Source organism: Cricetulus griseus, chromosome 3 (genome assembly GCF_003668045.3).
Source record: "Cricetulus griseus strain 17A/GY chromosome 3, alternate assembly CriGri-PICRH-1.0, whole genome shotgun sequence".
Classification (NCBI taxonomy): domain Eukaryota; kingdom Metazoa; phylum Chordata; class Mammalia; order Rodentia; family Cricetidae; genus Cricetulus; species Cricetulus griseus.
Window position 1 is genome coordinate 246,678,959 of NC_048596.1, and position 23,570 is coordinate 246,702,528.

Sequence of the window (23,570 nt, forward strand, 5' to 3'; positions counted from 1 at the left end):
CTATGTACCAGCTGGATATTTCCATGTTCAATGAGTTGTGTAGGTGTTGTCTTCAGCAATAGGGCCTTGCTATCAGTTTGTGGAGCACAACCTATAGTCTTGGCAACAGCCTGGGTGATTTGAGAATTCCCATGCGACTCCTTTGCCCAAAACTCAATTAGATCTAGTAACCCAATCCTGGTACTTCAATCTTCAGTTTTGACAAGAGATGGTCATCTGGGACTCTGCTTCCCCTAGTATTTGGCAATTCATTAGACCACCATCATATATGTATATATTTTAGAAAGAATTTACTATATTAGGTTTCTATAATACCCCTCAAATGGCCTTTAATTTTAGTTGTCTCTCCCTGTACTCCCTCCCTCATCCCCCTCTCTTCTTTTCCTCCCCACTTTGTCTTCCAATTCCAGCCTTCCAGCCCCCTCTAGCTATAAACATCTATCCTCTTTTCCTTGCCTAATGAGACATATGTATACCACATAGTCCCTTACTTTATACCTAATATCCGTGGTCGTATGGATTGTAGCTTGGTTATCATTGACTTAATAACCAATATTGTTGTATTGTTTATAAAAAGAATAATAGTGGCTATATAGCTAGGTTCTGCATTTTTATAACAGCTTTTATTTTCCTATTAAATTCTTTTATTGAACCTTATCTATTTTAAAGATGTTAAAAATATGTAGTTTAGACCTCCTTTAGCCCATCTTGAAGAGTTTCGAATACTCACTGGCTTGATTTTATGGAGTACTGACTCCATATAAATTATTTTAAATGTCTAGTAAAATTTTATATGTAAAATAACAATAAAAAGTGGGTATTGTGGTTATCGCTATTATACAGATGTGGGAACTAAGCACTCAAAAACATAGGCAACTTGTCTGAAGTTGCCCAAATAATAAATAAGGATGCTGGAATCCACATGCAGGGTCTGACTTTAGGACTTGGGGCTTTAACAAGTACTCCAAGGTACAAATCTATGGTGCAGAGAGCAGAAGGGTGTTTCTGTACTATGAATATTAAACAACTTCCAAAGTCTTGCTCTGAATCATGGTGTCATTGGGAAGTGGTGAAACCATTAAGAGATCCAATTACCACTTTTGGTGGCACATGCATGTAGTGCTAGGACTTTGGAGGCAGAAAGGAAGTTCAAGGTCACCCTCAGGCACATAGTGAATTCTAGGCTACCCTAAGATATGTAAGACCTTGTACCAAAAAATAAATGACGTAGACCTAGCAGCAGGTTCTCAGGTCTATGACAGCTGCCCTGGGGTGGGGTCCTGACTCTCTCCTCAATTTGATCCAGACTTGTGAATGGAGTGGTTGTAGCACATGTTCCCGCCATAACACACTTCTAAAAGCAATGGACACAAAAGTTTGCAATGAAACCTACAAAACTGTGAGCCAAATAAACACTTTTAAAAGTTGTCTCAATACATTTTTAATAGTGGCAGAAGTGAGATTAGCTACTGTAGGGTGGTGGCAGGGCCATGGCAGCTTCTTTCTGTTTTGGTTGTATCTGAAGCTGAGGCCAATGGTTATTTGATTTTACACAAGTTATTTAAATCTTTGGAGACTCAGTGGAAATCTCATGTATAAAATTGTTCACCAACCATTTATGTGTCAACCACAACATTGAATTTAAAGGCATGGTGTGAAGGTTGAAATGATGACTGTGAAAAGATCTTGACAGCAATAAATCCTGTCTTCCATCAGGGACTCCAGAGAAGTGGATTTTAAATGGTTTTAAATTCTAAGGCATTTGGTAAAAACTAAACCCAGGCTATTAAAGGTCTATTTTCCTTTCTTGCATTTAGCAGATAAGTCCCTTTACTTGTAGGTTTCAACAGAAAGTGTAATTTGAAGTTGAAAAAAGCATATGTGTGTCTTTGTGTGTGTGTGTGTTTGTGTGTGTGTGTGTGTGTGTTTGTGTGTGTGTGTGTGTGTGTGTGTGTGTGTGTGTGTATGTGTGTGTGTGTGTGTTGTGTGTGTGTGTTGTGTGTGTGTGTGTGTGTGTGTGTGTGTGTGTGTGTGTGTGTGTGTGTGGTGTGTGTGTGTGTGTGTGTGTGTGTTGTGTGTGTGTGTGTGTGTGTGGTGTGTGTGTGTGTGTGTTGTGTGTGTGTGTGTGTGTGTGTGTGTGTGTGTGTGTGTGTGTGTGTGTGTGTGTGTGTGTGTGTGTGTGTGTGGGTGTGTGTGTGTGCATGTTTCCATGTCAGAGGACAACTTCAGGGTCTGGTCCTCACCATCCACCTTGCTTTTTACCACTGTGTATATCAGGCTAGCCGTTAGTTTCCAGGGGTTCTCCTGTCTTCATCTTCCTCTTGGAGGATGACTGATGTGCTCTGCTGTGTGGGGATTAAAAACTCAAGTCCACATAATTACATGACAGGGACTTTACCATTGAATCATTTTACCAAGCCCAAGACTGCCTGTTTTTAAAGATAATTTATTTAAGCAGGAATTGAATTAGGGAAGTCAGTGTATCACAGAAGACTCAAGCATCCATGCAACCAACCAACCAACACACACACACACACACACACACACACACACACACACACACACACACACATATATATGTTAATATATGTTGGGTACCCAGCATCTCAGGTACAGAAATATGTTTGAGCTATCATAGGAAGAGGAGAGGATCTTTGGCATGAACAAAGTTACTTACGATCATTAGTTATGAAGCTGATAGAAACTGCTCCTGGGAGGTGTGAGGAAAGAATCAATTTACCACAGTGAGTTGAAGATGCTTGTACATGGTTGACTAGGTGGATCAAAACATAGTAAAACTAATTAAATTCAGCATCATCACCATTCCTTTAAAATATGCCAGCTAGAGGATGGCTATGGTGGTGCATGCATGCCTTTAATCTCAGAACTCCGGAAGCAAGGTAGGATGATCTCTATGAGTTTGAAGTCAGTTTGGTCTACAGAGTGAGTTCCAGGCCAGACAGGAGTGCAGTGTGAAATCCAGTCTTCAAAAAATCATAGAATTCCAGCTAGGGATGTTGATGAAAGTGGTAGAGTGCTTGTATAGCACTCCTGAAGCCCGAAATTCAGCCATTGAGCACATTAACAAGGTATGGTAGAGCACACATATAGTCCCAGTACTCAAGAGATGGGGTCAGGAGGATGGGAGGATCAAGACTGCCATGTGGTGAATGAGAATGGCCCCTATAGGATCTTATGTTTGAATACTTGGTCTTCAGCTTGTAAACTGTTTAGGAAGGATTAGGAGGTACAGCCTTATTGGAGGATGTGTTTGCTTGGGAGCTGAGGATGGGCATTGTGATTTCAAAAATTTATGCCATTCCCAGTTAGCTATATCTACCTCTTCCTTGATGATAAAGTAGTAGCTTTCAGATACTGCCCAGCACCATGACATGCATGCTTGTTGTCATTCTCCCTGCCAAGATGGTCATGAACTCTAACCTCTGGAACTGTAAACTCCAACAAACTCATTCTATAAGTTCCCTGGATCACAATGCCTCCTCTTCATGGCAATAAAAAGTAATTAGGACAAAGACTTTCAATACATAGTGGATTCTAAGCCTGTCTGAGATACATGAGGATCACCACCCGACAGGCTCTACAGGCAGTTAATGGTTGCTGGGGAAGGGAGAGACATTAGTTTCAGTTGTATAGTCACAGTTAAGGTATCAATGTTCCTACAAATGACCTCTTATGTATGTTCCTGTAAGCAATCCTAATAAAATGCATAGGTCACAAACATACAAGGACATGAAAGTAGAAGGGGACTAATAGAGAAGAAGAAGTGACCAATAGGACTATAAGGGACAAGAGATGTATTGAAAGGAATATGATCAAGATATATAGCACACATGCATGAAGTGTCAAAATGAAACCCTTTATAATTATATATATATATATATATATATATGTATGTATTGAAAGTCTTTGTCCTAATTACTTTTTATTGCCATGAAGAGGAGGCATTGCATTAAATATATATATTTAATACAAGTTAGTGAAACACCAAAAGTAATAGTATACCAGCTATGATACCCCAGGTCATAGATTAATTAGACAGAGGACTGTGCCTTGTTGCTGGTGGTACATCAGGCTTCTTCCTCTTTCTAGGGCTCTCTGAAACATTCCTTCAGTCTTTGGTATGATACATCTAATCTGTGTTTGGTTCCTATCCTGATCTCAAATTCACTTTCAATGTTTCTTGTTCACCAGGAGCAGTATTTAACATTTATTTACTTATCTACATTTTCTATCTTCTGAGCTCACACAAGTACATAATAATATAAACCCTCTGTGGCCATCTGATATTGGGTACTGTGATAACTTGCTGAGCTGTATCTCCTGCCTCCAGTTTAATGTAATCCGTGGATCTTGCTTGCCACACTAAGTCATTTGTGTACACATTTAAAATATGAGGTCCCTGTATTCAGATTCTTTCCATATGTTTTTTTAAAAGCAATTTCTTCCACAGATGGTGAATCCATTGCCTCTATTTATTTAGTTGGCTCTTTGGAAGGAGAGTTTATAGAGCAGGCCCCGGGATGCTGCACTATCTAATCCAGCTTTTGTACATTTATAATTGTCTCAGCATTAACTGCTCCGCTGAGCGACTCTGACATGTTTCCTTTTAATGAAAAGTTGTTATCAGTAATTTCACTAAAATATACCAATGGCAATAGATAATGGGGAAATATCCTTTCCATTTTCAGATAGATCTGAATACATTGTATCCCTCCATGTGCCTGGGTGCTCACTGGTCCCCTCTTGAATGTTGGATAGAAACTGTGTCTGGTTAGAGGATGTTGCAGTAGACGCGGAATACTGAGTTTTAATGTTGTGAAGCTGTTAACTGGGGTCTGATTGCATGGAAACCTAGAGAGGATTAACATCTGGCAGATTGGGTCCCAAACCTTTCGTTGCACAGCTGTGGGAGATTCTCTGGTGTTTGAAGTTTCCTGCTACTGACTAGGAATATTTAACTATTGGAACCAATGGGACTCTTCTCATTTTGAAGGAAAATTGTCCAGGAAGAGCTGTTTATAGGCACCACTCAAACCCACCCTGTGTTCCCCAAACTCTTAAGTTTCTTTCACCATTTTAGATGCTTAAGGATATCATATGTCTGACATTTCACAATTGGGTGAGAAAGTTTAACAAGTGTAACATTCTAGCTTGTGTTTCAGGTGGTGTTTATTTTCTTTTTCCTACTGTATGAGGATAGAATCTATAGGAGGGTGGCACCAACACAGCTATTAGTTCTGAAACACAATGAGTGAAAGTCATTCTTCTATGAAGTAAGTATGTATAACTTATCTTCATTTTCTTGCATTTATTATCTATTTATTTGAGCATGTGTGTGAGTGCTCATTTGCTATAATGTATGTGTGGAGATCAGAGGGAAACTTGTGGGAGGTGCTTCTCTCCTTCCACAATGTAGGTTCCAGAGATTGAACTGAGATTGTCAGGCTTGGAGATAAGCACTCTTACTGAGATATCTCACAGGCCCTGTTTAGTAATGATATCAAACAGCATGTTAGGAGCAAAGTGCTATAAAAACTCACATGTGCCCTTTCTTCTGAACACCTTACTCTGTATCTAACTAGAACAAATGGTATCTGCCACAAAAAGGCGCCATGAATTACCCACTAAATGAGTGAATGAATGTGCTGAATGAATGAAGACATTGAACCAGTTTCTACCCAGCTTTAGTGGCTATAAAATTTAAGATGTAAGAATATTCAAAATATATTTGATAATAAAAGTTTTTCATGAAAAAAGAAGAAATATGTTTTAAATTTTAGGAGGAAAAATGTGACAAACAAAAACAGGCAATAAGAGTCATGGTGGAAGAGACAGGATAGAACTGGGGTACCACTTGGGGGACACATCCCATTGTCTGATTGTAACTTCCGAAAGTGTCTGCCGTTATCCTTGGGTTATTACTTCGTGATCTAGTTTACTTTTCCCTATAGGTCTAGTTCTGGCAGCATGTTTTAGCTTGAATATTCTCAAACCTCAGAAATTTGGCTTAAAATTATTTCATTCCACCACCTCAGACTCAAAATATATGAGGTGGCCTTTGACTTTTCTAGGACTTATCAATCAATAGAATGTGGGATTCAACTGAATACTTCAATATAAGATCCTAACATTTGGGTCTTGGAAATTTGCTTGAACTGGGACAAGCTGGGAGAGACAGATGGTAAAAGGAGATTTAGAGGGACCCAGGGGACCACTTAGGAAGTCGATACTTGTTACTGTCCTGGTTTCAATGAGAGCCAGGAGGACAGTGTTTCAGGGGCTGCCTCCATTATTTTCTGCTTCACAGAGACGTGAGCCTTTGTGAAGGTGCAGCTGAAGAGCAAATGAAGTCAGAAACATTTGCAGCAGGAGAAAATTAAGGTCCAGATGTGGCCTTGGGAATCACTGAGTGTGGCCACTCCAATTGTACAAGTGGATGTTGACCCTTAGGCAAGTTTGGACTAGAGTCAAATGGGTAATAGTGCTATTATCTGTCTAAGTACAATGCGTTGTGCTGATTTCAATGCATTGTTTTATCTAAGCTGTAATTATTTACTATAGATTTTTAAGTTTGGAAAAACATTGCTTAGACCATCCTGACTTCTCCATGAGCAGATTCTGATAGTTAGGTCTCCTATTTTTTGATCTGTAAGAGTTTCTTTATCTCTTTGGTGGAATCTGTTCTCTATTGAAGCTCTTTATTTCTGAATGCAATTCAAGTCAGGTGTGAAGATACTCACTCCAAACAATCCTTTCTCCAAGCACAGGTCTTGTTTTGAGAAATCACTTCTAAAGAAAGAGACTGACCTTCCAACTGCTCTTGATCTCCGGCCTGCTGTGTCCTGGCCCTTGGCTTCTCTCCAAGACTCCCATATTTATCTTCCTGCACCAGAGTCTGTGGATTTCTGCATTTTCACACTCTGGTCAAGCTGGTTGCTGAGAAATTGCTCTTTAGGGTAGACCTATTGGACTCTAGCTTCTGACAGGAAAGCTCTACCAAAGAGCAAAAGGTTTTGTTGAGTCTTTGAATTAGTCTAGCAGACAGTCAGGGATGTGACCTATGCTTGACTTGCCCATGGGAGTACCATCACTGTCTAGCTGGGACCTCTTGCTCTCTTGGAGTCTTTGCCAGTGCAGGAGTGAGGAGAGAGCTTAGGAGTTAAATGTGTACTTACTGAGGCTTACGCACCACTTTCCTACTCCTTTTTCTTCTATATCTTAACTGAGTCAGTACTAATAAAGTAATAATTGTGAAAAGTAAAACAAATAACATCACTAATACTCAATATAGAATTGTAGTATCTATCATATTCTTCAACTCTCCATCACTAACTTAGGATTTCATAAGCACCACAGATGGCTGTTAGAGTAGGATGTCTTCCTCACTCTTTCCTACACACACAAACACACACACACACACACACACACACACACACACACACACTCAAACCCCTACACACCTACACACATATACAAACATACATGTAGAATGCAGATATACATAGTACATACACACACATATAGTACACAGATACACATAACTGATTCACAATCCTTTGTTTTATTAGAGCATATACATTTTCTCAATCAGCCCCCCCCCCATGTTTTCTACTGGGAAAAAACTATTTGAACGGATGGTACACATTTGGTTTGATGCACATCTTTCTACCAGGTAGACTTAATGTACCAAATACTATTCTCTACTTTACCTCATTGTGGAATAAAGCAAGAATGACACTAAGCCTTTCTTTCCCAAGACAAGTCTTTTGGGGGTGAGCAGAAACAAGGGGGTAACTTCTGGAGGAATTTGGAGGAAAATATGTAGTTAAAAGCTCTTGGATTCTTGGGCACTGCATCTGCCTTTTCTTTATGTTTGATTTCTCAACTGTGTCACAATTCAAAGTTGTCAACAATATTAACTATTACACTGTCAGCGCATAGGCTCATCATACAAAGGGCATGAACAGAGAAAGCCCATTCACATAGTTTTCATTATACTCTACTTCTTTAATAATGGTATTATTAGTTACTATTAAAAACATTTCCTAGTAACTGCTACTATATATACTTTATAAATGAAACTGTGTGATAGGCATGTATGTACAAGGTATAGCATTCAGTACCATACATGGGTTTAGTCAACCTCTGGGGTTCTTGGCAACTGTTTCATGTGGATAAAAATACCAGTTTATATTTCTATTAATCTTGTCAACAATTTCAAAAACATTTTATTAAAGGTGTTTTTGTCTGCTGTCCTGCTAACGTCTGGTCTTTCATCATACAAATATAAAGTCCAAGTGGGAGGTAGACATATGGCTGAGGCGTGAATGGGTCATCATCTTGTAGGTTCTTATGCCTTGACTATGAGATGCCTCTGGGTTCTGGATGTGAGCAAGTTCTACAATCAGTAAAATGTGGCATCTTTGCCTGTCCTTGTGCAGAGATTGTTAGTTTCACATTGATACCCCAGTGAAGGGGATAGTCATTTTATTGGCACAAGGATCTGGCTAAATGACCATGTGACTAGTAGATCTGGGACTGGACACTCAGAGTTTCTATTGTAAACATGCTGCTCTGGGAGGCTGATGCTATTAATCTGAGGACCACATTTTCAACACAAGGATCCAAGCTGAATTGGGCAAGTCTGGGTCTGTGACTGTGTCCTGTGCTAAGTGTCTGAATCTGACTTACATTTGCTGAGGAGATATAAGAGATTTAAATGTTTGATTAGGGACCTAGGCCTTCAGTGTCCTCTTCTCTTACTGAACTGTTTCAGGATTTGTTTATTGATAAATAAAATTATGTAGTAGCAATTATGTACAGCATGATGTTTTATAATATATATAAAATATAGAATGACAATGTTAAGGTAATTAGTATGCACACTGCCTTACATACTTCTATTTTATTTTGAGACTAATTAAAATCTATTCTCAGCAATTTCCCAGAATTTATTAAAGCTAAATTTTCATGATATATGAGCTTTTAAAATATGTTTGGAATTTGATTTGTAAATATTTTGTTGAGGAAATTTGCACCCATGTTTATCATGATAATTGGCCTGTGATTTTGTTTTTTTCATGTAACATTGGCTTCATAAAATGAGTTTGATGATATCCTGTTTATGGAGTAACTTAAGGCCCTTTGGTGTCAGTTATTTCTTAAAGTTCTGATAGAATTTAGCAGCAAAGTACACAGCCCTTGGGTTTGTTTAAATTAGATATTCATCATTGCTGCCTTAATTTCATTGCTCATTGATGATCTGGTTAAGCTTTTATGTCTTCTGGGTTTAATTTTGGTAATAATATATGCCTAACAATATATTAGGTTATCCTAGTTTTTTCTCAACTTATCAAATACAGGTTTCTCAAGAATTCTGTAACAATCCTATGGATTTCATTAGTATCTGCTGAAACAACTCTCTTTTAATCTCTAATTATATTGTTCAGGTCATGTTTATTTTGGGTGCTATGTTGAGGAGCTTTTCATCTCCCTTCATCAGAAATATTTGCCAGTAATTTTTCCTCTTATTTGACTTTTCTATCAGTGTAAAGATGACCTCACAAAATGAACTCAAAAGTATTTTTGTTAAGCTAAGTAAAACATATGACAGATCCTGGTACTATACATCAGAATATCATTGTCCTGAGAAGGTCAACACTCTTGGGTATTATAAAAATTGAAATTAATCACTGAGTTATGTATTGGGTGGTGAAAATAACACAAACTAGAGTCACCTTGGAAGACAGAACTTTGGTTGAGGAATTTTTAGCATTATATTGCCATATGGTTAAGTCTATGATGAGTTGTGGCAGGGAAATATAAACCAAATAAACTCTTTTCTCCCCCAAGATTGTTTTGGTTAGTGTTTCATCACAGCAATAGAAAGAAAATACAGATTGTTTATAGAATTAAACTCTAGACAATATGGCTCTGAGAAAACAGTAGATACAACTCCCCTTTCCTTTTTATTTATCCTATATATCTTTTATAGCCTGTATTTTGATCCCATTCATTTCCCTGACTCTTTACATTCATCCTCCACCCCTGTGATCCCCCTCATAAAACAAAATTTAAGGAAAAAATTAAAAAGGGGAAATTAAAAATGCCACTATAGAAACTGCAGTGTGACACAGTGAGTCTCTTTGTCCATGTATCTTTACTTGCAAGGGTTCATTGCAAAGAGTCATTGGCCTGGTTCAAGGCCTCTGGTTTCTACTATACTATAGATGATGGGCTTCACTAGGACTCTTCCTGGATATCCTGTTGTTTCCCTGTGCTATGGAGATCCTGCAGCTTTGGATCTGTGGATCAGGTTCCTTCACTTGCTCCAGCAGATCATAGACTGGGTGGATGTTGGGGAGGGCCAAGTCATGACCTGGATTTGGGCCCCAGCAGTTGTGGTGGTTCTCCCCTGTTCTCATGACCAGGGTGAGCAGTCCAGCATTGCCTTGGCTATTCACCTTTCCCCCTTACTAGATATAACCTTTTAATGGTGATAGAAAAAAATGAACTTTTTCTGCAATTTCTCATGTTCTGTTTTTAAGAGTGTAAATTAAAAGTCTATTTTGGAAACTTCTATTTTGCCTCTATTATGTACATAACAGACTGTTTTCTGGAGTTACTTTATGGCCTGGTGGTCTATATTAAAGGGCCCTGGATGGGGCAATGTCCTATATATATGTTTCTCTTATTGGTTGATGAATAAAACACTGGTTGGCCAGTAGCTAGACAGGAAGTATAGGCAGGGCTACCAGGAGAGTAGAATTCTGGGGAGAAGAGGAAGAGAGTGAGCCACCAGGGAGACACCATGTAGTCACTGAACGAGTAACAGGTTTGGGCATTCTCTGGGGAAGCCAAGACCACATGGAAATACTTAGATTAATAGTTATGAGTTAATGATTAAGAGAGAGCTAGCCAGTAAGAAGCCTGAGCCATTGGCCAAACAGTTTCTAATTCATATAGGCCTCAGTGTGTTTACTTGGACTAAATGGCTTCAGGACCGGGAGGAACAAAAACTTCCATCTATAGGCCCTTCTGTTCTGCGTGAACCTAAGATTTTATAACATTCAAGATCTAAAATATTTACTTATGGTTTCTTTTGCTTTTACAAGCTATGCAAGCTACTTGGAAAAAAAGTATGGGAAAATGGATCCCATGAGAAAATCCAACTGGAATAATTTAGAAAAAAGAACCTATGGAAATAATTTTAATTGATTTTGTAATGAAAAGAAAACTCATCTGCACCACCTGCTGTCCTAAATAATTACCAGCCTCAGCTCTTTGTGACCTGTGTTCTAATCTTCACTCAGCCTAAGTTGCTATGTATAGCTGTGAGCAAGCTAGAAAGCTGGCACTCTAGTAGACTCCAACACTGACACTGAGTCAATTACCTTGAGTGTTGTCATAGTCACAGTGTGTGTCATAGTCACAGTATGAGGGTTGTTTCTTCTTGTCTATTCTTTTTCTTATTTTATTCTCTTTGCCTCTAGTGTTTAATTTTCAGGTCTATTTGGTTTTTTGCATATGTAGTTACATAACAATATATGACACATGGAAGAAAAACTATGGATAAAAACGTTGGGCATGGTGTGTCTGTGCTATCTCCCATAAGTTTTTTGGGATGAGACACGTACAAGTACAAGTTCATGTGTGTCAGATGGTTACACGTGTCACAGGTTAGAGGTACATGTTGGGTATTGCAAGCTTCCTTGTTTGAAACAGGGTATCCTGTTTACCACTGCGTGTGTCAGGATAGCACTAGGGATGTCCTCCTCTTGTCTCCATATAAGCATGGTGGGGTTAAAGATGCACCCTACCACATGTGTCTATAGCTGGCTTCTGAGAATTCTTCCTCAGGTCCTCATACTTGCTTGACAAGTGCTTTCCCCACCGGGCAATCTCCAGGGCTCCAAACTCATAGTTTGGCATTTCTCATTGATTTATGTCTCAGGAAATAACACAGGATACAAGCACCACCTAGTGCCATTAGTCATAGCACAGATAAAGCCTCTTAACTTCCAGGTACAACTTCTGATACCTAGTCACTCCTCACTCCCCACTAAGAAATGGGTACTCCCATGAGACAAGATTGATGCATATAGACAGTATAGCAGATTCAGCTGGTCCTGGTAGATTTGTTTCTATTTCCACTAGTAATGCAGCCTGCTCAGGGTTCCATGAACAATTGTCCATCTTCTGTGCAGCTACACACCATGTATACCAGGGGTTGTTAAGTGATAGACAATTGTAGCATGGTGATGACAGTGCTGGGGTGCACAGCTCCTATGTCCAAACTCTTATCTTGAACATAATTAAGTCTTGTGGCACTTCCTTTTTTTTGTGACAGAGAGAATACCACCACCACAGGTAGCATCTGCTGGTTGCCCTGTGACAGAGGACAGCATGAGAACAAGCAATGAGTATTAGAATCTCCCTTTCAGCCAGACCTCACTTGGGCCTTCGGCATTAATATTAAAGCTGTCTGATTTGTAGGAGGAGAGCCCTGTTCTTGTCCTCATAACAGTCCAATATGGAAGATGGTTTTGGCCCATTAGATAGAAAGTGAACTGAAGCTTTGGCAAAGGTTCCTCAGGACAACTCAACATGTTTAGAACATGTTTTAATGTTGTTTCTTTTAAAAATTTAGCTGAAGTGTTATTGGATTGAGTGAGTTACTGAGAAAAGTAGACTCACCTGCTCTTCAACTGCCCCTCTCAGTGTGAGGTAAAAGGAGCACCTGCCAGTTACAACCACTCTTTAGGAAGTCCATGAGGTCAAATTGCTTTAAAAAACTAACATGAAAGTACCACAGCATCATTTTTGTTATGATTCTCATTGTCTCTTGAGCAAACATGAAGTTTCCAAAGGCTACAAGGCACTCAGGATTACACCCAACTGATGGTGGGAGCTGGCACGACTGCCTTTGTGTTTGTGAGCTCTACATTTGTAGACTCAGTTAAATGTGGATGGAAAATATAGTCAAAAGCTGAGCATGATAGGTAGCCTGAGGCAAGGGAATTGCATCCTTGGCTCCAGAGTGAGATGCTGTCTCAAAAAGAAACAAAAATAGTAGAAAAACGTCTCTATTTGAGTCGAGAAGACTGTTTTTCTTGCCTCTTCTCCTAAACATACAATATAGCAACTGCCTATTCAAGTTATGCTCTTTTAGGTTTTATAAGGAGCTAGAGGTGATTTCCAGTATACAGGAGGATGTACAGTCAATATGCAGATATCAACACTAAAGCATTTTTAGAGACCCGAGCTTCACAGATTTTGGTACCTCTGGGGTCTTGAAATCTCCCATGGCTATTGGGTGAGGAACCACATGAGAATCCAACTCTTTTGGTTTCAATAGACAGTAAAGAGATTTGGAAGCACAAAGCACAGCTAATGTTTATAAATATGCTTTTTAATCATGCCTAATGGATATGCTAGTTTTGTATTTTTGAATTTCCTTTTATTTTTATGTATGTATATATGGTGCATATATGTATGTATGCACCTGTATGTGAGTACCTGAAAGGGTCAGAGAAGGGCCCTGGAACCTAGGAATGGAGGATTGTAAGCCATCTGCATGGCTATTGGGGATCAAACTCAAGTCTCATGGAAGAGCAAAAGCACTCTTGATTGCTGAGTTATCTGTTCAGTCTGAGCCACTGTGAAATAATTATTATGTAGTTTTTAAGATATTTTACATTCTGAGCTAAATGTAAATTGATGTACATATAGACCAAAACTCTTTGGGGGCCTTCAATAATTTGTTACTGTAAAGTCATCTTGAGATCTAAAGGTTGGGGGCTGTTGGTGGTGCTGTTGGTGGCACAGGCTGCTTTTCGGGAAGAGAAAGAAAAAGTGAGTGGTTCTGGATTATGTGGACATGCTCAGAATAAATCCAGTTAACTCCAGGTTTCCTGCTTGGGGCTGGGACCCCACTCCTTCTCTGTCCTATTAGTAATATTTCCAATCATGTTCTTTTTGTGAGAATTTCTGCCAGTGCCTTTCCCTTTCAGGGTACCTATTGCTGAAGCAGCAATGGCAAATAGGAGATCATTGTGTTTCTGTAATGTCAAATTGTCCTTGTTTATTGAGTGAGGAACATATCTCTTGCCTGGCTTTTGTCATGGTCTATTTTCCAGAGCTAGAGCTGTGTTTCCTTGGGAGCATCAACTCCAACAACTTTGTGTCATTTTCTCTGCTGCACAGCACCTTCAAGAAGGCTAAGGCAGCAACTTTCCTTTTGACTACTCCACTTCTTACCATAGCATCAGGGATCCAGAAAAGCGAAGCACAGCTGGCTGCACACCTGCTCTGAAAAAGAAGCACAGCTGGCTGCACAACTGCTCCAAATGATCTGATGGCAACAGGTGCCTGTTGAGCACTTCAGAGCCATCTTGAGTTCTGCTCAGACATATGTAAGTTTCCAAAAGTCAGGAATTTACCATTTTTACTCACTCTGTATTGTATGCCACACTATTAAGGGTGTGTATGTATGTGTGTGCTTGAGGGATTTTCATATGAGAGTATAAGAGTTGTATGCTAAAATCAAGAATTATGAACGATGAAGATCAAGTTGATGTTGCTATATTGTGTTCTCATGGGACTGTGTCTCTCGCCCTCACAGTACCTTTGCATTAGGGTTAACTCTGGATACTGTTTGAACAGTTACCTTATTTACTGGAGGACAAGAGTTCCATTTGCAGCCGTACACCCCTCATGTCATGACAGCAGGACACTAAGCAAGTTTATGAAATTTAGAGTTTAATTTTCTTCCTAGTCATAATTATGGACTACATGGATTGGATCCAGTCACTGTCAATTGTAGTAAATAAATAAAAAATTAAAGAACATTTGACTTGTCTGTTGCTATAACTCACCAAGTCTCATTGGACTACTCATCAGGAGCACTCAGGGTGGGAAGCAGAGTCTTATTTTGTTTCTGGCTTTATTAGCCCATACCAGGCTCTCTTTACCAACTCAACTGGTTAAACAACTTCCAAAACAGAAACCAAAAGGCCACAGGCTGTGGTCAAATGGGCACAGTTGGGTGGTATGTTTTGATGCCTATTTATGATGACACTTAAGTTGTGCAAATGTCTTATTAATGAATGCCATTATTTAACTTATCAAAATGATCTGTTGGGAAGAATAACTTGTCTGTCACAGTTCAAAGAAATTCTCATCTTTATATAAAACTGCAGTTGGACAAGAGGCATGGACTCTGAGAAGTCTTGAGGTCTACTGAGAGCGTGATAAATATGGTTGATAACAATATGCTATATTTTAAAAGTTGTGAGATAGTATACTTTAAGTGTTCTCAAAACAAAAATGATAAGTATATGTGATATAACATGTTAATTGGTTTAATTTAGCCAGCCATTGTGAACATACTATATTGTGTATCATAATTGTGCATGACTTTATTTATGAGCTAAATAAATGAATGGAAAATAATAATAATAATAATAATAATAATATAATAATAATAGAAAAAAAGAAATTCTCATCTTTAATGGCTATGTTACCCAAATTCATGTTGAAATCCTAACCCTCAAAGTGGGAGGTGACTAGGTTACAGGGGTGGTACTTTTACTGGATGGAATAAACAGAAACCCAAAAGATAGTTCCCGGAAATTTCTTCCACACAGGACACAGCAAGAAGGTGGCATCCCTCGACCACAGAGGGACCCCAAGATGAATCAGCCAGAACTAATCTGGTCTGTTGTGGCACCAGCATGGTGAGTAATAAATTTACATTCTTTATAATACTTGTTGAGCAGGTTCACAGTGTGAGATAGGAGGAGGACCTGTGTATTTCACCCTGACATGTGTCTTCTGAGTTTAGGAAGTTACTGGCCTCAGTCAGACACAGACACAGTGTGCCTCCTTCATGAGGCTGTTGACTCGTACCAAACAAACCCCATACAAGAACAGCATACATAAGGATTCTTGGTCTGCAGTCTTCAGATTCCCACTGTGCTTTAAGGACAATAGCTGCTCCATGTTAAACATAATGGAATGAGCTTGTACCCAGGAGTCTGACTGGCCTTGTCCAGATCAGAGGGCCTTTGGACCATCAATGACCTCTAAATCCACTCTGAGCTTAAGATGTTCATCAGGAGAACAGTGCTTGACAGTGCTGCTTAAACATTAAATGAGGTTCTGTGAGAAGAATAGTCATAACAGTGAACCCAGAGCACATCATAGCCTTGCATTAGTCCTCTAGAGCATAAGAAATGATGGAAGGAATATATATCTTAAAGAGGAGTTACTAGATTGTCTTGCATGACTGCTGCTGACTAGTCCAGCAGTAGCCAGTAGCAAATACAGTATTTTCCTAAAAATTTAGTGGATGTAACCTGGGATTTATTCTGAGAGGAAGACATGGATACTTCCAGCCAGTAGGATTGTTTTTGAAGAGGATGAGGATGAGGATGAAGCTAGGTGAGGAGGACCATCTGGTGTGTTTGTTTCTCTTCCTGGTGTGGCTTCATTGTAATTCACCTTAGTTGTTCTTGTCTTACTAGATTTACAGTGTTAATGCGCTAAGGTCAGAAGCCAAAATGGTCAAATCAATGCTGGCAGAATTCTAAGGCCATGAGCAGTAAGCCTTCAATTGTAAATACTTTATCTCTGGAAAGGGGAAAATGAATATTTAACCTATTTCAGTAGTTTCTATAAGTTTTATTATTGTAGTTCAACATTCAAGAAAGCTGATTTTAAACAAGTTTATAGTGTTCTCATATTGAAATATTTCCTACTGAAAATTACAAGTTTCCATTATCTCATTGTAAATTCGTAGTATATTACACACACACACACACACACACACACACACACACACACACACACACACACACACGTATATATCCTCAAAGATTGTCTCAGATCTTTAAGTTATTGTGTGGAGATCCCTTGCTCTGGAGCCAACAACCATTTAGAGACATAGTGTCCATAAGAAATAAACCATTGATATTCTTGAGGTTTTGAGACAACTGGTTATTGTATCACAAATTAGTATCAGAAGATTTCAATAGCTCTTTTCTTGCCTGAACCAAATTCATAAAGCACTACTTAACTTACTACTGGAGTCAATTTAGACATAAATTATGTATGTATAAAAGTAACAGTAGAGAGACATGTTGCCAAGAACTGTTACAAACTAGCCTCCTTGAATAGTTCTTGATAATAAACATGTACAGGCATTAGGAATACTCTCTTAGGAACAGTTCTCAGGGTGGCCTGAGATCCTGTTATATCTATATCTCATTTGTACCCCCTTAAGAATGACCAAAATGTGATTCAAGTGCCTACAAGGAGGAGCTGGCTGGTATAGTCTGGTCTTTGTTCCAGTTCCTCCTAGAAACAGGACACTCTTCAGCCCAATTGCCCAGTATACCATATAGGTCATTAAGACAGGCTGCTTCACAAGGAAAGCCTGTGCAGATGGCTCTCTTGCTGCCCTGGATCCTGAGAACACAAGCTTACAACTTACTCTGTATCCTGGACTCTGTTGTCTCTTGCTAGCCATGCGTTAATGAGAGACCTTGATGTTTATTTGGTCTCACAAATCCTGGGCAAGTAACTATAGCACAAGCCCATGATTTCATATAACACCCCCCTCTGATGTGTTAGTGTGTGTGTGTGTGTGTGTGTGTGTGTGTGTGTGTGTGTGTGTGTATGATATGTGTGCAACTACAAGTACACACATGCCACAGCATGCATGAGTATGTCAGAGGACAACTTGGATGTTGTTCCTTACTTTCCAACTCCTTTGCGACAAGGTCTATTGTTTGTCTCTGTGTATGCTAAGGCAGATGGCAATTCATCCTCTGGGGAGTATTCTAGTTTCAGCTCCCATCTGACATTAGAAGTACTGGGATTAAGGACATTTGCTACCACATCTATAGAGTAGGCTCCGGGGATCTGAGCCAAGACACTTAACGGTTGCATGGCAAGTGCTTTCCACACTGAGCAACACCCCCAGCCCTCAAATGACATTTCTATGATTTGAAAGGAAAAGAGAAATTTAAACTTGGCTTCAAGAAGTATCAGTCTTTCTCTCTGATTGTTACTTGTGGAATTGGTTGAAGTGGATGATGTAGTAGTAATTGTGTATACTGAGTGCCTGACCTTGACTTTGCAAACGGAAACCAAGAGCCACAGATTCTCAGAGCAGAAGATTTCCAGGCATATTTTGAATGCACGTTCGTTCTTTCTAAAATAGGCTACTACTGCTGGCTCTTGGGAAATGGCATCATTTAGCAGATAGTGCTGCTCTGAAGTGTGGGACCACTGAACACATGTTTCTTGAATAGTCCAGCTTCATTTCATCATCTAGTATAGTTAGTTCTGTATTTCTTTAAGTTAACCTTGCTGTTTGCTCTGGTTTCTGATTTTATGTTACCCATGTTTTCACCATTAATGGAACAGAACAGCTGATCATGCAGACCTGGTTCTTTTTCCTATGAGGATGTTGCAGAAGATGCATACCTAAGGGCTGAGTGATGCAAAGTCACCTGGAAGAAGAAAAATAAAGGTAGATTACTTGGAAAGAATGTATAGGAAGTACTGCTTTGTTCTAAGTGCCTGGTTGGATTCATTGGCAGTTTTGGCATCAAAGAGATTGACAGGTTCCTGAAGACAGACACAGAGAACAGAGAGTAAGGCCATGGGTGGGGGATTATCTATGAGGAGAGTCAGCTTCTAGGTGTATTAGATAGGGTTCTCTAGAGTCACAGAAATTATGGACTGAATGATGGGGGAAGTACTTCTGTGTATGTTTATCTTATTGATTGTTGAATAAAGTTCTGTTTGGCCAATGAAACAGCAAGTTAGACAGGACTAGGAGCCAAAGAGGATTCTGGGAAATGTAGTAGAGAAGTGGTGATCCAGGCTGGAAGTGACATAGCAAGGAGATTCATATTTAAGCAAGGAGAAACAGGAAGAGTCCTTTTCCACCTTCGCATCCTCCTGTGCTGAGATGTGATCCACTGGCAAAGGAGAACACCAACGGAAGGCGTCCAATAAGATAAGTCTTATAAAATATATAGGTTTATGATAAATAAGACTGAGCTAACAGATGAGAAATCCTAGTCATTGGCCAAGCAGCTTTGAACCTAATACAAGTTTCTGTGTATTCATTTGGGCCCTAACTCAGGCAGGCGGCGTAAAAAACACACCTAGCAGTGGGGCTCGGTGGCTTTTGGCAGAAAGATTTATCATAACAAATGAATCTCTCTCTCCTATTCTGTCTCTCTTATTTGGAATGACTTACAAGCTGCAGTCCAACAATGGCTACTATTTATGAAGTGAAAGTCCAAGAATCTAGTACCTCAGTCCCATGAGGCTGTGTGTCTCAGCGTGTCCAGAAGAACTAATGGATGGGCTGACTGAGGTGAGCGTAAGCAGGCAAAGAACAACCCTTCCTTCTTCCATTGTCCTTTTTTGAGTTATTTTTATTTAAATTAGAAACAATCTTATTTTACATACCAATCCCAGTTCCCTCTCCCTCCCATGACCCCCCCCCACGACTCCCCGTGGTTCCCCCCTCTCCTCTCCCCAAGGAGAGTGAGGCCTTCCATGGGGGAAATCATAAAAGTCACATCATTTGGGGCAGGGCCTAGGCCCTCCCTCATGCATCTAGGCTGAGAGAGTATCCCTCTATGGGGGAATGGGCTCCCAAATTCTGTTCCTGCACTAGGAATAAATAGTGGTTTCACCACAAGAGGCCCCATAGTCTGCCCAGGCCTCCTATCTGTCACCTATGTTCAGGGGGCCTGGTTTGGTCTTATGTTGATTTCCCAGCTGTCTGCCTGTGGTCCATGAGCTCCCACTTGCTCAGGTCAGCTGTTTCTGTGGGTTTGCCCAGCATGGTCTTGACTCCTTTGCTCATCACTTCTCCCTCTCTACAACTGGATTCCAGGAGTTCTGCTCAGTGCTTAGCCAAGAATCTCTGCTTCTGCTCCCATCAGCTACTGGATGAAGACTCTAGGATGGCATTTAAGGTAGTCATCAATATCATTATAGGGAAAGGGCATTTAAGGTAGCCTCTCCACTACTGCTTAGATTTTTAGTTGGGAGTCATCATTGTGGGTTTCTGGTCATTTCTGTTGTTCTTATATAGGCTTCTAGCAGAAGGTGTGGCCCAGATTAAAGGTGTGCATTCCAGCCTCAAGGTCTGGATTAAAGGCATGTTGTCTTCTTGCCTCAATATCTGGATCACAATTGTGTCCTCCATTTCTGGATTATAGTTCATTCCAGATATAGTCAAGGTTTGAGGAGGTGTTTCAGTTGGCAAATGTTGTCTTGCAACCTTAAGGACCTAAATTCAGTCCAGAACCCAGATTTTAAAAGCCTGGCATGGTGATTTGGTATCCTCTTATAATCCCAGTATGAAGGAGGTGGAGACAGGAGGTTCTCTGGAGTTCACTGGCCGGTCAGTCTAGCCTAATTGATCAGTTCTAGTCCAGCAGGAGACCTTTTCTCCAAGGAGATGGACAGTGTTCCTGAAGATGACAGCTGAGGCTATCTTCTGGTTTACATCTATGTGAGGGTACTAGCACATGTAATATATACATACAATCACACACACACATACACACACACACACACACACACACACACACACACACACACACGTGCATTATAGAAAAACAAAGTTTTCACCACACTCTGGAAAATGTCTACTTGTATCCACGACTATGAGGCAGTGTTTTTAAGCAGAGTATTAATGATGACTGGTTAATCTTCATTGGCCTGTGAAATCCATGTCCACTTGGGGATGTTTCAGCTACTAGTGAGTTTTTCTTTTCCTTGGATGGTTTGCTTCAGCAATGAAGTGCCTTCCTGAAATCTGAATAGAAATAAAATTTCAGTTCCTAATTCAGACCTCTTGCTTCTCTTCGAAGAATCCCTATTCCCGTGTTTAATAATTGAAGTTGGGAAAACGTGTTCTTTTAATGATTTTCTTTTTTTTCTAGACAAACCTAAGAAGGCTTATTAGCGGCTCAAATGTGATCACTCCTTTATTCTTTTCTTATTGAGCTATCAAAGAGTTTTGCCAACGGCTTCGTATTTCCCTTGCTACCTTCTTTTCCTCCCGAATTATGGAAGAATTCAACTGGGCCCAGTACTTTGTCAAATTGAATAGTTTTAATTGCCTTATTTGCAGTGGGAAAATCTTTTAATATTTCACTTTAGCCCTCAAGATATTACATTCTTAGCCACGTGACCTTCCTCTCTCCTTCACTGTGAATGAGAAGATGAAATCACATGCTTAGCTCTTCCCTTAGAGACTTATCTTTCTTCTTTTCACTTTTGTACATTCTCTCTCCACTCCTCACCTTTCCTTCCCTACTCTCTTCTTTTCTCTCCTGCTGTGTCTTTCACTCCCATTTTCTTTATATTTCCCTCTTTATCTATCTTTGGCTGTAAATTGTCTGCAATTTAATTTTTATTTTTCTCTCCCTCTTTTTATTAATTTTGTGATATAAGATGTTATAGAGTCCAGGCTAACAGTGAATTTGCTGTGTAGCTGTAGTTGTAGCTGAGACTGGCCTTGATCTCTTAATTATCTCTTCTCTGCCTCCCAAGAGCTGCGATTTTAGGCAAGAGCTATCACACTGTTATCTATCTATCTATCTATCTATCTATCTATCTATCTATCTATCTATCTATCTTCTATCTTATATCATTGATATCACTCTGTTTCTTTATAAAGAATGGAGTTAGCCTGAATGAATCTGCTTATGTTCCTCTTTAGGTAGGTCATGCTCTTATTATTTCTTTAGCCAGTGTCTTTCTACACACAGAAAGGAAGTGACTGGTTGACAACTATCTAGTTATTTCTTTTTGTGGATGGAAACTTTTGTTGCTCCCTAGCCAGTCTTTCCCTCCTGGTTTCCTGTTGGGACTATTGCTTGATACAAACTAAGTTATGTGAAGGTCCTTTGGGCTTCTGGGCTACAAGGGCAAATGTGTGAGGTTCTGGTGATCAGGAAAGTGAGAAGCTTGAGAGGGTACCCTGTTCCGTATTTTTTTTTTCTGAGACAGGGTTTCTCTGTGTAGCTTTGGAGCCTATCCTGGTGCTTGCTCTGGAGACCAGGCTGGCCTCAAACTCACAGAGATCCGCCTGCTTCTGCCTCCCGAGTGCTGGGATTAAAGGCATGCACCACCAATGCCTGGCTCCCCTGTTCATTTTTATTGCTCATGTGTTTCCGTTAGGGTTCTCCAGCTCTGTGGCTGGCCTTGTATCTTCGGACACCACCCATCATTTGAGACTTAACTTTCCATCTTCATGACTAGTATAAAATAAAATTTGCTTTTGTAACATGATTTAAATCTTTAGGACCATCTTTTACTTATTTTTTACTGAAACTCTTTTTTTTTCTGCCAAAATTCTTCTTTGTGTTTAACTCGGCTCAATGAAAAAAAAAAAAGCTGTAGTGTACAACTCTACCCAGGATTCTCCTTTACATAAAATTGTACAATTGTCAAAAAGGAGTTCTTTAAGCTTCTGAAAATGAACTATTTCATATTTAAACCCAATCTCAGCGTGAAGAAACTATATCTACACTGTCTTTTTTGATCAAAGTTCTATGATGTTTTATTATCTTAAAATTCTATAAAAGACTTAATTTTTATGTTCCTTCCTTTAAATATAATATTTATTTAAATACCCAATCCTCCTTCTTATGTATCTCTGGTTGTAAGCATTGCAGCTTGTACCTAATGGAGACTGAGTTTTTCTGAGATAGGAAACGCTTCCTTAGAACGACCAAAAGAAGAGCTGTGGAAGTGGCGACAGAGTTGAGGGCTGTCTTCTAGTTATGACTCTGGAACTTTCATTAGCTGTAATTATAACACAAGGCCTTCACAAGGTTGTGCCCTTCAACACTTTGTTCATTTATGGAGGGAGGGGATTGTGTGGTCTGGTCCTTCCCTGAGGATAGAAAGGCAATTGATGACTGCAGCATGAGGGACAAACATGTACAGTGCTGTAACCAAGACTCCAATGCTCCTGTAAAGAAACACTCATCCATGTTCCTGTGAGCAACCCTAATGAACCTCACAGGGTGCCATACACAGAAGGAGACAGGAAAAGAGATGGGGAAATAGTTCAAAAGAAGGGGATCAGCTTTTGTTTATTATATGTTTGCCTCTTCCATTACAGTCATTTAAAAATGGCAGCCAGAGGCCAGCAGAAAGGCTCAATAAAGGTGCTTGAGGCTGAGCCTGATGACTGGAGTTTGGGCCAGTTTGGAAGGAGAACACTGACTCCTGGCTCCATGTAAGTGCTGTGGATGTGTGAAAACACACACACACACACACACACACACACACACACACACACACACACACACACACACACACTGTAATAAAAATTTTTGAATAAGATTAAAAATAAGGCAGATATTATAATTTAGCAATAATTTTAGCCAAGGGGCACATGTCAGAACTGGGAATTTTCAATCTGAATCTTTTGTATAGCTACTACAGTAGGCACACTTGCATTAGTTTCTTGGAGATTTTGCAATAAATACCAAACA

The 23,570-nt window shown here is 39.7% G+C and overlaps 1 long non-coding RNA gene across 1 annotated transcript in view; it reads right to left on the minus strand.

The window, feature by feature from the left end:
• Positions 1–19,981: 19,981 nt before the first annotated feature.
• LOC100760401 overlaps positions 19,982–23,570 on the minus strand; it is a 72,622-nt gene continuing 69,033 nt past the window's right edge. The window contains exon 3 of the long non-coding RNA XR_004769365.1: positions 19,982–20,875. This is a non-coding gene — a long non-coding RNA (uncharacterized LOC100760401). The remainder of the gene's footprint in view (positions 20,876–23,570) is intronic.